The sequence below is a fragment of the Bufo gargarizans genome, chromosome 2, assembly GCF_014858855.1.
Source record: "Bufo gargarizans isolate SCDJY-AF-19 chromosome 2, ASM1485885v1, whole genome shotgun sequence".
Lineage (NCBI taxonomy): Eukaryota > Metazoa > Chordata > Amphibia > Anura > Bufonidae > Bufo > Bufo gargarizans.
The window spans coordinates 310,311,282-310,325,916 of NC_058081.1; the positions used below are offsets into that span (position 1 = coordinate 310,311,282).

Below are 14,635 nucleotides of genomic sequence, written 5' to 3' on the forward strand. Positions count from 1 at the left end.
GTTATGTTTGGTATTGCAGCTCATCTCTATTGAAGTCAATGGAAGAGAGCAGCAATTCCACAGATAGCCCACAGATAGGAGTGGCACTGCTCTAATTCTAGAGAACCCCTTTAAAGAGGTTGTCCAGCCATTTTCGAAGTGATGGCCTGTCCTCATGATAGACCATTACTAGCTGATCAGCAAGAGTCCAGTACTCTGCACACCCACCGATCAGCTGTTCTGTGTAGCTCCACCGCCGGAGGTCGGAGCTTGAAATATATTGCACTGTCAACATTGTAGAAGATAGCGCTCGTCATACAGCACTGCTCCCTGTGACTTATCAGCTAAACAGCGGGGGTGTGGGGTGCCAGACCCCCAGCAATCAACTAGTGATGGCCTGAGGATATGCCATCACTTAAAAAAGGTTGGACAACCACTTTTATGCTGTTTTCCAGTGCAGACCAATATGTCAAATTCAAATCACTCAATGCCAGGCTGCTCTTTCACTGTTTCATCAGATCTACTTACCCCCAATCTATGTGAGGGAAACAATGTGACAGTCCTATAAAAGTACCTATAATATGACAGATCACAGAGTTATCATTTCTTAGCCAGAGACCTTAATGGAGACTTTACAGAAGAAAATATAAAATATCCTTTAATGAACATTAAAAATATGAAATATTTTAGAGTATGTCATTTCTATGCAGAGATGGGATGGCTTGAAGGTACATTAAATTCATTAAAATTTTACACCACTATTGTGGCATTAAAAAAAAAAGTCGCTTCTCGACACTTTTCTGAAGTGGTAAGACAAGGGTGGGCGGCGTTTAGTGGGATGCGGCGGAGCCTTTCACAACGCACTCGATTTACTATAATGGAAAAGAGAATTGTGATGGCACACTCACATTTGGTTTAATTAAAAGTATTTAATGTTTTTTGTTGAATATTTGGTTTACATTATTATATACAAAAATGTATATATAAAAAGTATATAAAATGCAATAAAAATAAAATGAAGCTATATCTGGTGTTCAAGGTATTTAAAGAGTCTGTTCAGTAGGTCCTGGAATATAAGGTCATATAGACCAAGCACTAAAAATTAAAACAATGCCAGATACTTGTTGGTGTGAATACTGCAGTAGTTATTCTTGTATTCACAGGGTTTCCCGGTGTTGGAACATCCGCCCTTTAAAGAGAGAGCGACTCTCCTTTAAAGGGCGGATGTTCTAATACCGGGAAACCCGGTGAATACAAGAATAACTACTGCAGTATTCACACCAACAAGTATTTGGCATTGTTTTAATATAGGAAGACTACCCACATGATATAAGGTTCACCATTTTTAACAACACCTATATACTAACTTTTGTTGTGCACAACATATTTTATTCAACTGAGCACTATTTTTTCACACTTTTTCTTGATTGGAAATATACTGGACTTTCTCTTTTTTTGCAACTATATTGCACATCTTTAGAAGAATAACAATATTTCACAAAAGTGAACCAACATACGGTATTGTGCTTGGTCTATATGACCTTATATTCCAGGACCTACTGAACAGACTCTTTAAATACCTTGAACACCAGATATAGCTTCATTTTATTTTATTGCATTTTATATACTTTTTATATATACATTTTTATATATAATAACGTAAACCAAATATTCAACTAAAAACATTAAATACTTTTAATTAAACCAAATGTGAGTGTGCCATCGCAATTCTCTTTTCCAATATAACATACCCTCACGGTTTTAGGTGTACCGGTGATTGAGCACCTCTATCCATATTGACCGACTGGTGAGCCTCAGGGACACTTCCATTCGATTTACTATAACTTTTACCACAAACTGGCATACGTTATAGCTCTAATTTACACCAGGCCCTGGTACAAGTTAGGGCAGAGATACGCCTAATTTATTACGAAGCATGTTCCTTTATATAAATTGAACTCATCTTACTTTGGCGCACAGGAGATCAAGAGTGGCGTATGGGAACCCCAGTCTTGATAAATGTCCCCCAAAGTGATGACTACATATCCTGTTCTTATATCTGTTAGCTGCAGTGATGACTTAGAGACCTTGGGTTAGATTTATCAAAAGTGATGTAAAGGAAAACAATAGCAACCCCCCTTATGTGAATCCTGGTCACTGCCTCCATCAAATCCAGCTTGAAAGGAGCTAGTGTTGTATTTGGGTGTAGAACTTCTTAAGATTTCCATAAGATCACTGCACCTGACAAATAAGGGGGCATATTTCACGGTTGGTCAGCCTCAGACTGAGATCAGATCTTATCTTAGCAATTACATTTTTCAATGTAGAGTTAATGGGTTCTCCGGGCTTTTCATATAATCCCAGCATCGTCTGTACTGTGTAGGAAAGATAGTTTGGTTAGTACTTAGGCTGAGTTCACACTTATTTGGTCAGTTATTGCTATCCGTTATTGTGAGACAAAACCAAGAGTGAAGCTACTCAGAGATCTGCACTTGTTCTGTGTTTCTGACCCAAAATGGGTTTTGGCTCACAATAACTGATGCAAATAATTGAAGTGTGAACTCAGCCTTACCCGTTTGTTGCAGCCAGTGTGACTGCAGCAGAGACAGTGGCATCAGTGACGCATTGGACAGGTAAGTACTATGTTTCCTACAGAGGATGCCAGGGTTTATAAACCATTTTTAAAAACCCTATAATTCCCTTTAAAGGGAATTTTTATTTTGGGTGGTTCCTTATTACTGGACATAGGGAGAAGTCTGTCCATTAACAACAGTGAGTGTGGGTGGGGGCTCATCTTGTGAATACGCCAGGATTCTGGCTCATGGCATTGACAGACCACAATTTGGCCGAGCTCCATATACATAAGAGACACGGCTGAAATCTGCATGCCTGTCACTGCTGCATTCTGCTCTCATAGAAGAGAGTTACAGGTTCCCTTGAAAATCCTACTACACCTATTAATATAAAGTAAATATGCTTTATTAGTTGTGACTTCTGTTAATCCCATAAAGAAGAAAATTAGGCCTTGTAATAAAGATAGCGGCCTTCACCAGTTCACCAAGGACAAATAATTCAAGAGTGACATTTTATTAATTTTATGGGCAGGATTAATTGCAACATTGCTAAGTGATCTATAACCATGCACAATGTACTGTCTCTATTCAATTTAACTGCATCTCCAATGGAGCATGTGAATTGTGCTATAAAATACAAGTATGCTGCTGTGGTATAATTACAGAAGGAGACCTTACAGGATCCAGAGTCCAGGCTTGTATATTCAGCTTCAATTTAGGAATTTATTTAAAAATATAATTACCCTGAATCCAACCTTACACGCGAGAGCCCAGCCATGTGCCAGATGTGTATATACCAGCCTTTTTACCTTCATCCTGCTGTTTAGTTTATATGTCACCTAGACCTCATGCACACAAGTATATAATAGTTCTTTACAATCTCTGAATTATAAGGAGCCTTGAAACTGCATCCACAGACTTTTATCAAGCCTTACTGTACCTCAAGAGGTTGTCCACTTTTACATAACTTTAGGAAATATGCTACAGTAAACATCACAATAAGCCATTTTTACTTCCAAAAATGCATCAAGGAACCAGACCTTGTGGCCGTACCCTTAGCCCCAATGTCCCCCGGTGAGCAGCACCACCTGCTTGTTTACCTGTTCTGCTGTCTTCACTGTGCTCTGGTGACAACCTGACCACTGATGGAGGGACACGTCACCAGACCTATAAGTGGCCTCCATTGAATAACACTAGGGATGGCAATGCAAGTGCTAGTCTTCTGTGATGTGCACAATGTGATGGACAAAGGCTATGTGGGACCTACAGCACAGTGAACACAGGGGAGCAAACTGTGATAAAAAAGAAGGTGCTGATCAGTTTGGGACATCAGGGCTTAGTCTGTAATACATGAATATTAGTAAGTGTCTTTTTGTGCCATTTACAGCTTCTGATTTCATATGGAGACATAAAGAGGATTTCCCTGTCTAATTACATTTAACATATCCAATTGGAAGAAAAATGTGGTATGCTCCACTGAACGCCATATCTAGGGATGAATATCTTCATTATAGAGTGCCATATGGTGACTCACAGAGTGCTTACAGCTCCTTAGTACGGAATTGCGTACATGGCTCTAACATGTCCATGGGGCTTTGGTTGATAGCTAGCACCACCTGATATCCTTTAGAATAGAAGAACTTGTGTCTATACTACCTTATTTTAGATTGTTAGTTTATCATTGCTGGGCATGTACATGGGGCTGTCTAAGGCTGTATCAAGAAAATAACTATTCAGTGGGAGTTCAGGCAATACATTGGGGGGATCTTCTGATCACATGCTTATACTTTTTAGTTTTTTCTTAGTAATTTCTGATAATAAAAATAAGTAAAAGTCCTTTGAAACCAATGGCAGCACTATGTAGCTTATAATTGGAAGAAGTAGAATATGATGCATAGAAATGATTTCACTGGAGAGTCTTAATGTCACAGAGGTTAAGAAATGTATTTTCTTGTACTGTACTTAAAGGGAATGTGTCATCAGAAAATACATTTGGAAAGTCTCCAGACCCTTTCACTTTTTTCACATTTTGTTAGGTTGTAGCCTTGTGCTAAAATAAAATAAAAAAAAGCTAAAGTTTCCCCATGTTCAAAATCTTTGCTAATTTATTGAAAAGAAAAATCTAAAATATTGCATTGCCATAAGTATTTAGACCCTTTATTCAAGATTTAGTTGAAGCCCCTTTGGCAGCGATTACAGCCTCCAGTCGTCTTGGGTATTAAGGTTTGCACACCTGTATTTGAGAATTTTCTGCCATTCTTCTCTGAAGATCCTCTCAAGCTCTGTCTGGTTGGATGAGGACCATTGGTGGACAGCCATTTTCAAGTCTCTCCAGAGATGTTTAATTGGGTTCAAGTCCTTACTCAAGGACATGGCCTTCCTTGTTTTCATCAGACCAGAGAATCTTGTCAGGCATTTTGAATACTGTGACTTTTAAATTACATAGAGGTGTAACCAACTCATTGTCTGCTTTTCATAGCCATGGGGGAATAATTTTGATGTTTAATATGATCTCCACAAAGATACACCTATAGGACTCTTTGATTCAAAGAAACCCCTCAAGTGAAGTAGATACATTTCTATGGAGATTGTATTGAACATCCCACTTATTACCCGTCAGGTGAAGAGTTAGTTTCACACCTATGCAATTTAAATGTGACTGTGTCCGGTGTATAGTTCATACTATGATTAAGAACCCACACTGGGTTTGAAATGCATAAGCAGTTTTATGAGTTATGCACACCACTTGTGTTTATGGATTCCAATGTGCTGGAGAGCTATCTCTTTATGATGCTGACCCATTAACCAATCCGTGCAAAGCCTTCTCTGTGCACTACAAATGCAAGCAGGTAGGGAGCTGATCTAAATTTGTATGTGGTTGTATTTCCTCTCTACCTTTTAAATTGAAGCTGCTGATCGTCACACCCCTGGCAAACAGCTGATTGTCACAGGGGCAGTTGCTGGTGGCTATACATTTCAGTCTATTTTCTAGCAGTTCTACCTCACAGAAGAGGTTCCTGAATGGGGACTCCTCTGTGATGCTTAGGATGTCCTTATGCCCTAACAGATCATGTGTCTACAGGAGATGTCTTTTAGTGGATCTGCTCCACAGGACTGATATATAGCAAATATTTGAAAAGGATTGACACACTGAACCATTATTGATCCTTCTGTTGTCACTTGCAAAAATAGCAATATCTCTATAGAAGTGAAACAAATGTTATCCAAAATTACCAAACGTCTTTTTAGAAATATTACTAGTTATGTTGATCTGAGATTAGTAATTTATGATGGTCTTTGGGGTTGTTTTTTATGATTATGTCTTTTGATTGTTTTGGCTGATTAATGGTTTAATTTGACAAACTACATAGCCTAATGCACCCATTTAAAAAAAAAAAATATATATATATATATATTTAAATAAATAACACATCCAGATAGAAATGTTGGATTGCTGCTTAACTTGGCATATCTGTCTCAGGCAGATATGTAAATGATTACGGATGTAGTCTGATTAGACAATGGGTCTTGCCACAAGACCGTGTAAATTGCTTCCCCTACTGTTCTATAAAAAGGTTCGGTGAGATCGTTGACTGATAGACATGCCTCTACGACCCACTGAAGACATTTTGTCCAGTTGACAGACTTTGAGAGGTTGTGCATTGTTGGACTGAGAAAAGCAGTATGGTCATTTTGATGAATTGCTTGTCATGTAGGCAGTTCTCACCTAGGTGTTAGAAGGTGTTGGGATCAGTGGGTTGCGTGAGGGCATTCAGAGGATTGCCCAGAGGGACTACTAGTAGAGAGGATCATTTGATCATCCAACAAACATGAGCAGCTCCCACAGTTTTGTTGTCCACCATCCATACACAGATGGCACCTTCATTACACACTCCTGTCTCTACCCAGACCATTCCCAGGCACTTAGCAGAAAATTTGTTTCATGCCCATTAGGTGTCCTGCCACTGATGGCTAGCCTGTGGTGTCGTGAACAAAAAACCTGGAATGCTACGGACTGGAAACGTAACGTCTTTAGCGACTCATCCAGGTTGGGATCCTACAATGGTCAGGTTTCAAATATGGAGGCCTCGTGATGAGCGCTTAAATCCTGCCTTTGCTGTGGAATGACACACTGCCCAACTGTTGCAGTGTTTATCTGGGGAGCCATCACTTACAACAGTTGGTCACCCCGAGTAGTGATACGTGCAGAACATCCTGTGGCCACATGTGTTGCATCTTATGGCAGGGCTTCCAACTGGCATTTTGCATCAGAATTATGCTTGCCCACACACAGCAAGGGTTTCCCAAGATTGTCTTTAGCAGGTTGCAACACTTCCTTGGCCTACCCAGTCGCCAGATTTATCGCCAATTGAGCAGTTATGAAACTAGCTTTAGCAATCTATGAATGGGCAGATCTACAGGCCCAGCTGCAACATCTGTGGGCAAATGTGCCGCAGGATACCATACAGAACCTGTAAGCCTCCATGCCCAACCGTAGCTCATCTTTTTTTTTTTCAATTTATACAGTGGATATAAAAAGTCTACACACCCCTGTTAAAATGTCAGGTTTCTGTGATGATTGTGATGTAAAAAAATGAGACAAAGCTAAATCATTTTATAACTTTTTCCACCTTTAATGTGACCTATAAACTGTACAACTCAATTGAAAAACAAACTGAAATCTTTTAGGTAGAGGGAAGAAAAAATATAAAAATAAAATAATATGGCTGCATAAGTGTGCACACCCTTAAACTAATACTTTGTTGAAGCACCTTTTGATTTTATTACAGCACTCAGTCTTTTTGGGTATCAGCATGGCACATTTTGATTTGATTTCAAATCACCCCACAGATTTTCAATCGGATTCAGGTCTGGGCTCTGGCTGGGCCATTCCAAAACTTTAATCTTCTTCTGGTGAAGCCATTCCTTTGTTGATTTGCATGTATGCTTTGGGTCGTTGTCATGCTGAAAGATGAAGTTGGTATTGACTGGTATTTGGAACTGTTCATAATTCCCTCTAGCTTAACTAAGGCCCCAGTTCCAGCTGAAGAAAAACAGACCCAAATCATGATGCTGCCACCACCATGCTTCACTGTGGGTATGGTGTTCTTTTGGTGATGTGCAGTGTTGTTTTTGCACCAAACATATCTTTTGGAATTATGGCCAAAAAGTTCAACCTTGGCTTTATCATACCATAACACCTTTTCCCACATGCTTTTGGGAGACTTCAGATGTGTTTTTGCAAAATGTAGCCTGGCTTGGATGTTTTTCTTCGTAAGAAAAGGCTTTCGTCTTGCCACTCTACCCCATAGCCCAGACATATGAAGAACACATGTACTACACAGCCAGTACTTGCCAGATATTCCTGCAGTTGCTGTAGGCCCTTTTAGTAGCCTCCAAGACCAATTTTCTTCTCGTCTTTTCATCAATTTTGGAGAGACCTCCAGTTCTTGGTAATGTCACTGTTGTGCCATATTTTCTCCACTTGATGATGACTGTCTTCACTGTGTTCCATGGTATATCTAATGCCTTGGAAATTCTTTTGTACCCTTCTCCTGACTGATACCTTTTAACAATGAGATCCCTCTGATGCTTTGGAAGCTCTCTGTAGACCATGGCTTTTGCTGTGGGATGCGACTAAGAACATTTCAGGAAAGACCAACTAGAGCAGCTGAACTTTATTTGGGGTTAATCAGAGGCACTATAAATGATGGCAGGTGTATGCTGACTCCTATTTAATATGATTTTGAATGTGATTGCTTAATTCTGAACACAGCTACATCCCCAGTTATAAGAGGGTGTGCACACTTATGCAGCCACATTATTTTATTTTATTTTTTGTTTTCTTCCCTCCACCTAAAAGATTTTAGTTTGTTTTTCAATTGAGTGTACAGTTTATAGGTCACATTAAAGGTAGAAAAAGTTCTGAAATTATTTATTTTTGTCTCATTTTTTTACAGCACAGAAACCTGACATTTTAACAGGGGTGTGTAGACTTCTTATATCCACTGTATATCTGTATTTTTTTATTGAACATGTTAATGACCATTTAAAAAAGCTACCCGGTTTAGTTTCCATGTTTCCTTCACTGAAGGTACAGACTGGCTATGATATTCATAATGTCAAGTATAATTTGTAAGATAGACTGGTATTACAAGAAAATTGCAAAATTATTTTTTTTCTGCAGAGCGCAAATCGTATAAACATGGATTTCAATGGAATCCTAATCATTGTTTCATCTATTTGCAGCGAGAAATGCTATTGTGGCTGCCTAAGGCGGTGTTCAAGCATAAATATGATTATAAGAAGCCATAATGATAGGTTCCTGCTATAAATATATCCCAGAAATTAGAAATGCATTTTCACAAAACAACACTGCCTGGTAGGCTATATATTAACCAATAATGACCAATCTAGCCAGTATGAGAGGAGGTTAAAGTCCATATATTAAAATAAAGTAGGCTGACATTTGTATTTTCTTTTTAACAAGGAGCTTTAACATTTTGGGGGCCAAACCTACTAAAATCTACATCTGCAGATGATGTATTTTATAGAGCATTTGGGGGGGGGGGGGGGTCAATGGGATGGGTTTTTAAATGCACCACGCTCCAGCTAGGGTGGATTTCCATACACTCTATGAGAATTCAAAAATGGCAAAAAAAAATCTCTGTACAAAATATAAAAATGCAATAAAACTAAAACACTTAATCACATCTGGGGCCAATTACTAAGACTGGCATATCCTACACCAGTTTTAAGGCTGTATTACGCTGGCTGATAATCGATATGCGATCATCTTGCAGTGCGCTTGCTGGCGACAGATTGTACTGTCTAATAATGGATCCTTATCCATTCAGAATGCATTAGGGCAAAACTGATCCGTTTTTGACCGCTTGTGAGAGCCCATGACGGATCTCGGAAACGGAAAGCCAAAACGCTAGTGTGAAAGTAGCCTAATACAGGCTTTAGTCTACAATCCGCTGGAGTAAAATGCACCAAATTTATTAAGAAGCTCACACCTCTTAAGGCCTCATTCATGTGTCTATGCGTCACAAAACAGTCAGTGTTTCATCCATGAAGGGTCCGTGTTTGGTCCATGTGTCTATATTTTGCCCTCCGTAGGTCATCCTTATTCCATGAAAAAATATTTTGATTCCTCAGTGGTTATTTATCTGCATTTCATGTGCACTACTAGGTTGAAAATTGGTTTCCAGAGCATCTGTGAAAAACTTCTAACAGAACACAGATGCCATCTGTTTTTTGTCACTGTATTTTCATGGACCCATAGACTTTAATGGGTGTGTTTAGGCCATATCATGGACCAAAGTACTGCATGTCTCTGTGTTTTTTTTGTCAGTGGAGAACCACTGATGTGAACAAACAAATTAAAATCAATGGATCTGGGTAGAAGTTAGTGATTGAAATGTGAACAAGTCCTAATAAATTTGGTACATATTTTGGCAGTCTTTGTGCCAGTTATTAGCTGATGTAGTTTTGAACTATTACTCACGTTGGCGTCGCCAGCTGTCGCCTTCCTCACTCCTCCTGCCCCACCCACCTTTGACACTACTTGTGAAAAATGGCAAGAAGTGCGAAAAGTCACACATTGTAGCACTAACATAGTCCATGCAATCATTTGTAACTTTTTTTACGCCATAAAAGTACCGTAAATCCTTTGATAAATTTGCCATGTGGGTTGTTTTTACATACGGTTTAAAATGCTGAAAAAAAGCCTGTGTGCATGAATGCTAAATCTAGCTTAGACTTAATGCACAGCATCTTACACTTATGCAATATTCTACTTTGGTCTTCCGCCATGAGCATACTTTTACAAATCCATTACATTTTGCCATTTCCAAAACAAAAGATCAAAGCTTCTTGAAGAAAGTAGGATTTTTTTTATTTTCTAAAGTAGTGGTTCAACTATTAGGTTAAAATAACTGTAATTTTAATCTGCTGAATGAAACGGAGAAGACATTTAGAGCCTGAATTTAAATCCTGGCTCTTAAAACCACTACTCTATACTGTAATTTAATTTCAGCGAAATAATATGTACCCTGCTGCAGGACATTTTTCGTTCAACTCCTCCTAACTTTATGATGAGATAGCCTCCTTCTCCCCATTTATTACTATCATAAACTGGGACAACAGGGGCTGAAGATAGGGACCCAAGAAATAAAATAAAAATGATTACTGATTGGGTGATCAGTTAAGACTAGGGCACCGTCCTATTCCATTCCGAGAAGGTGGTGAGCTATCCACGTCAACCATATTTAATTTATGTTTTATATGGCCAGGCCATTGAGTCTGCACAAAAGTAAATTTACCACTTTTAAAAATTTTCCTCTGCTCACATCCCTTTTTGATAAGCTGATCCGAAGTCCACAGCATACTGTAATCTATGTAAGTCCATAGCTGGCATAGATGTCAGCATCTAGAGCACAGACACCAGGAGATGTGCCAGTTTATTAAAGGGAATCTGTTACCAGTGACTTTCCTATGCATAGACTCATAGATGTGGTTCGCTTGAATAAAAGTGTTTTGCTTTTGTTGATCCGAGCTATGATACTCTTAATATGCAAATTAGGCCTTTGGTGCAATGAGGGTGTCAGCGTTGCTCTTGTTTCTCCCAAGTGCTGCTCCTTTCTAAGGCCAATGCCTCCCTCATTGCTTTGCCACTGCGTGGTCCTGTCAATCAAAGCAGCCAGGAAGGGGCTGGCCACAGAAAGAAGTGGAGCTTGGGTGCAACAAGAGCAATGGTTATGCCCTCATTGCCCCAAAGACCTAATTTGCCTATTAAGAAAAAGTATCATAACTTGGGAACAGAGTCTGTGTGTCTATGCCATCAGTTTGATAAGGAGGTCGGTGGTGACAGGTTCCATTTTTGAGGCATGCACCTCTTATGGAAAAAATAATAATGTGAAAGCGTAGCATATTGCACTTTTTCATCTTGCTAAGCCCGGCAAAAAAAGTATATGTTAACAGATATATCTACTGCCCTCACTTTTAAATCCTAACTGCTCCAGCACATGCCAATGAGTCCTGCTATTCATGAGCTCACGGCTCTCCTCGCCCAAATCCCTCTGACAGGTTTTTTCCATATGAATCAGCAGCAGGTAAGCGGGGAAAGCCATGAGCTCATTGGCATGTGCTGGAGCTTTTCAACACAAGATTTTGGTAAGACGGCTTTATCAATTAAAGAAAGTGGCCCAGCATTTTGCTAAGTAGACCTGTCACTGGTTTAGTTTACCCTTATTTAGAACACCGTAAAACAGATTCCCTTTAACATATACTTTAAATGTGGAACAAAAATGTGATGTGAGCACATCCTTACTCTAGTGAACCTTTTAGTAAGACTGGTACTGTATATTGGCAGCTTTGTGGTTATTAGAGAGAGCATACCATGCAAGTGCTCCACTGTCAAAGTGATTTCTTCTCAGAAAATAGCTGTGAATAAAGAGGACCTTTCACCCCTCCTGACCTGCCTATTTTAATAGCTTCATGCATTCCCCACATGCTAACAATTCTGGAGCATCTATTCTCATGGCTCTATGTTGTGCCATTCCTTTATTATTTATGTTTATCAGTTATGAATGAATTGCTAGCAGTCTACAGTAAGGGTACCGAGGGGAGGTAACCAGTTGGGGGAGGGGGGGTTTACCTGCACAGTCGGAATATGGCAGCACTGATTGGATACAGTCAGACTGTGCAGGTACACCCCCCCAACTGGTTACCTCCCCTTAGTGCCCTTACTGCAGACTGCTAGCAGTTCATTCCTAACTTCTAGTAGAAATAATAAAGGAATGGCACAACATACAGACATAAGAATAGATGTTCCAGAATTGTTAGTAGGTGGGGAATGCATGAAGCTATCAAAACAGGAATGTGAGGAGTCATGACAGGTCCTCTTAAGTAAAGGGTTGTCTGACCCCCAATGAATGAATTAAGGGCCGAAATGCGTTTAAACTAAAAAAATAAAAGAAAGGGTCCTGCCTCCACTGCTTCTGGTCCCCTCTGACATCCCATCCATAGTCATGTACACCTTTGCTGTGTTCAACTTGGGGACACATCACTGCTGAGGCCAGTGAATGGCCACAGTTATGCATGTGATCATGGGATGAGATATCACACTTCTGGTCCACTAGAGATTGGAAGCAGTGGGGGCGGAACCCTCATCACTGGAAAAGAAAGTCAGTGAAAAGGTGAGTTGATTCATTTTATCTTGGGGGTCATACAACCCATTTAAAGGGGTTGTATGAGAAGGAAAAACATGGCTTCCTACTTCCAGAAACAGCACCACTCTTGTCCATAGACCATGCTTTGTATTGCAGTTTACCCTATCCCTTCCTCTACGTACATCAGATATCAGCACCCTCCAGCACTCCAGCTGTTCTGAAACTACAACTTCCAGAATCCTCCTTTCTCTTCTATGGGAGTTGCAATAACAGCCAAGTAACTGTGCATGCTGGGAGTTGTAGTTTCACAGCAGCTGGAGTGCCATCGGTTGCTGATCCCTGCTCTACATCCTCTCCCATTCTTTAGTTTGACTTGATGGATATATGTCTTTTTTCAACCATAATAACTGTATAAACATGACAAGGTAAAGGATATGTAGGAATATTGGGTGAATTCATTAAGACAGGCGTTTCATATGCCAGATAAAATCAGAAGTCTGCTAGGGTATAAGGCGCCAAATTTATTAAGAAGTCCTGGCCTCTTAATAAATTTGGCACATGTTCTGGCAGTCTGTGTTCCAGAAAAACAAATCTACACCAGCTGTCAACTGATGTAGATTTGCAATATACATCATTTTCTCCCTATAGGGTCCTCATGTGCTGTAAAAACAGGGGAGGTCTGGGCTTACCAGATGTGGCACGATATTATCAAGCCATACAGCTGAACAGGTGGTTGGAGTTAGTAGAACCTAAGAGACAAAGAGATGTCAGGGACATATGTGAATATAGTGTAGGCCCATAATTATTAAGCTATGTGTGGCTTCTAAATAAACATAACAGGGATCTATCAGGCCTAGACCCCATGCTCCGAGGGGTATGTAACACAAGGAAGCTCTTGGGGGGGGGGGGGAAACTAGCTCCAAAATTATCTCCGTTGATGCCGGGTTCCTTGCTTCCCGACTTATTAAATGTAAAAGGTCAGGAAACCTCCACAGTGTGGAAAGCATTGGAGCAAACCAGTGCTAGAGAGGTCCTCACAGACCTAGAGGCTACTCTGACCAAGGTCCTACATGATGTACCTGGACAGGCATGAACACTGTTTTTGACAATACCTCAGGTGCGGTCTGTGTGCGGGAGGGAGTGTTAGTAAAATGCATTTCAGAGACCTTTGACAGAATTCGAGAAACTGATATGCACTCCTATAATCAAACAGAGGAAAGTCTCCGAGCTCTATCCTCTGATGGGAGGCCTTAAAACCACCCTATTTACTAGAATGGGAAAAATTATTGAAGACTGTGCTAACGGAGCGTGAGACAAAGAAAATATTGGAGACTTCGCATGGTTTTTCGCAATGCGTACGTCTACAGGAAAATCACTTCAAACTAATTGCTAGGTGGTACAGAACACTGTAATTTCTCTATGCTAGAGGGCTGACACCCACTCAGATGTGTTGGAGATGTGGGTGCGAATCTGGTTACTTATCACATATTTGGTGAAACTGCCTTTTGATAGAGTCATACTGGAGGGAGATCACCATAGAGGTCAAAAAATTTACCACACAAGACTTCTGGATCTCACTGGAAATTATAGTACTTTCCAAGCCAACCACCCAATATTCCCCTTCCAAGAAAAACCTGGCGACACACCTCATTGCAGCAGCTAAATCCTTGAATCCGTTGCATTGATTCCGTTGCATTGGCTGGATGTTAATCCCCCTACAATGCAGGAGTGGAGGGCCAAGGTTAACCAGATATCTCAATTTGAGGAGATGTCTAGCTGGCTAAACAGGTCCCATGACAGATACCTGAAAATATGGGGCAAATGGAATGCGTCTAGTCATCATATATAATATGTCTCACATGTAGTGATAGTTACGCTCTTATTCTGGGCAAAACGCACAGGGGAGTA

The 14,635-nt window shown here is 40.1% G+C and overlaps 1 protein-coding gene across 12 annotated transcripts in view; it reads left to right on the forward strand.

The window, feature by feature from the left end:
- GRIP1 (glutamate receptor interacting protein 1) overlaps positions 1 to 14,635 on the forward strand; it is a 522,445-nt gene that overhangs the window by 439,968 nt on the left and 67,842 nt on the right. The window lies entirely within an intron of this gene.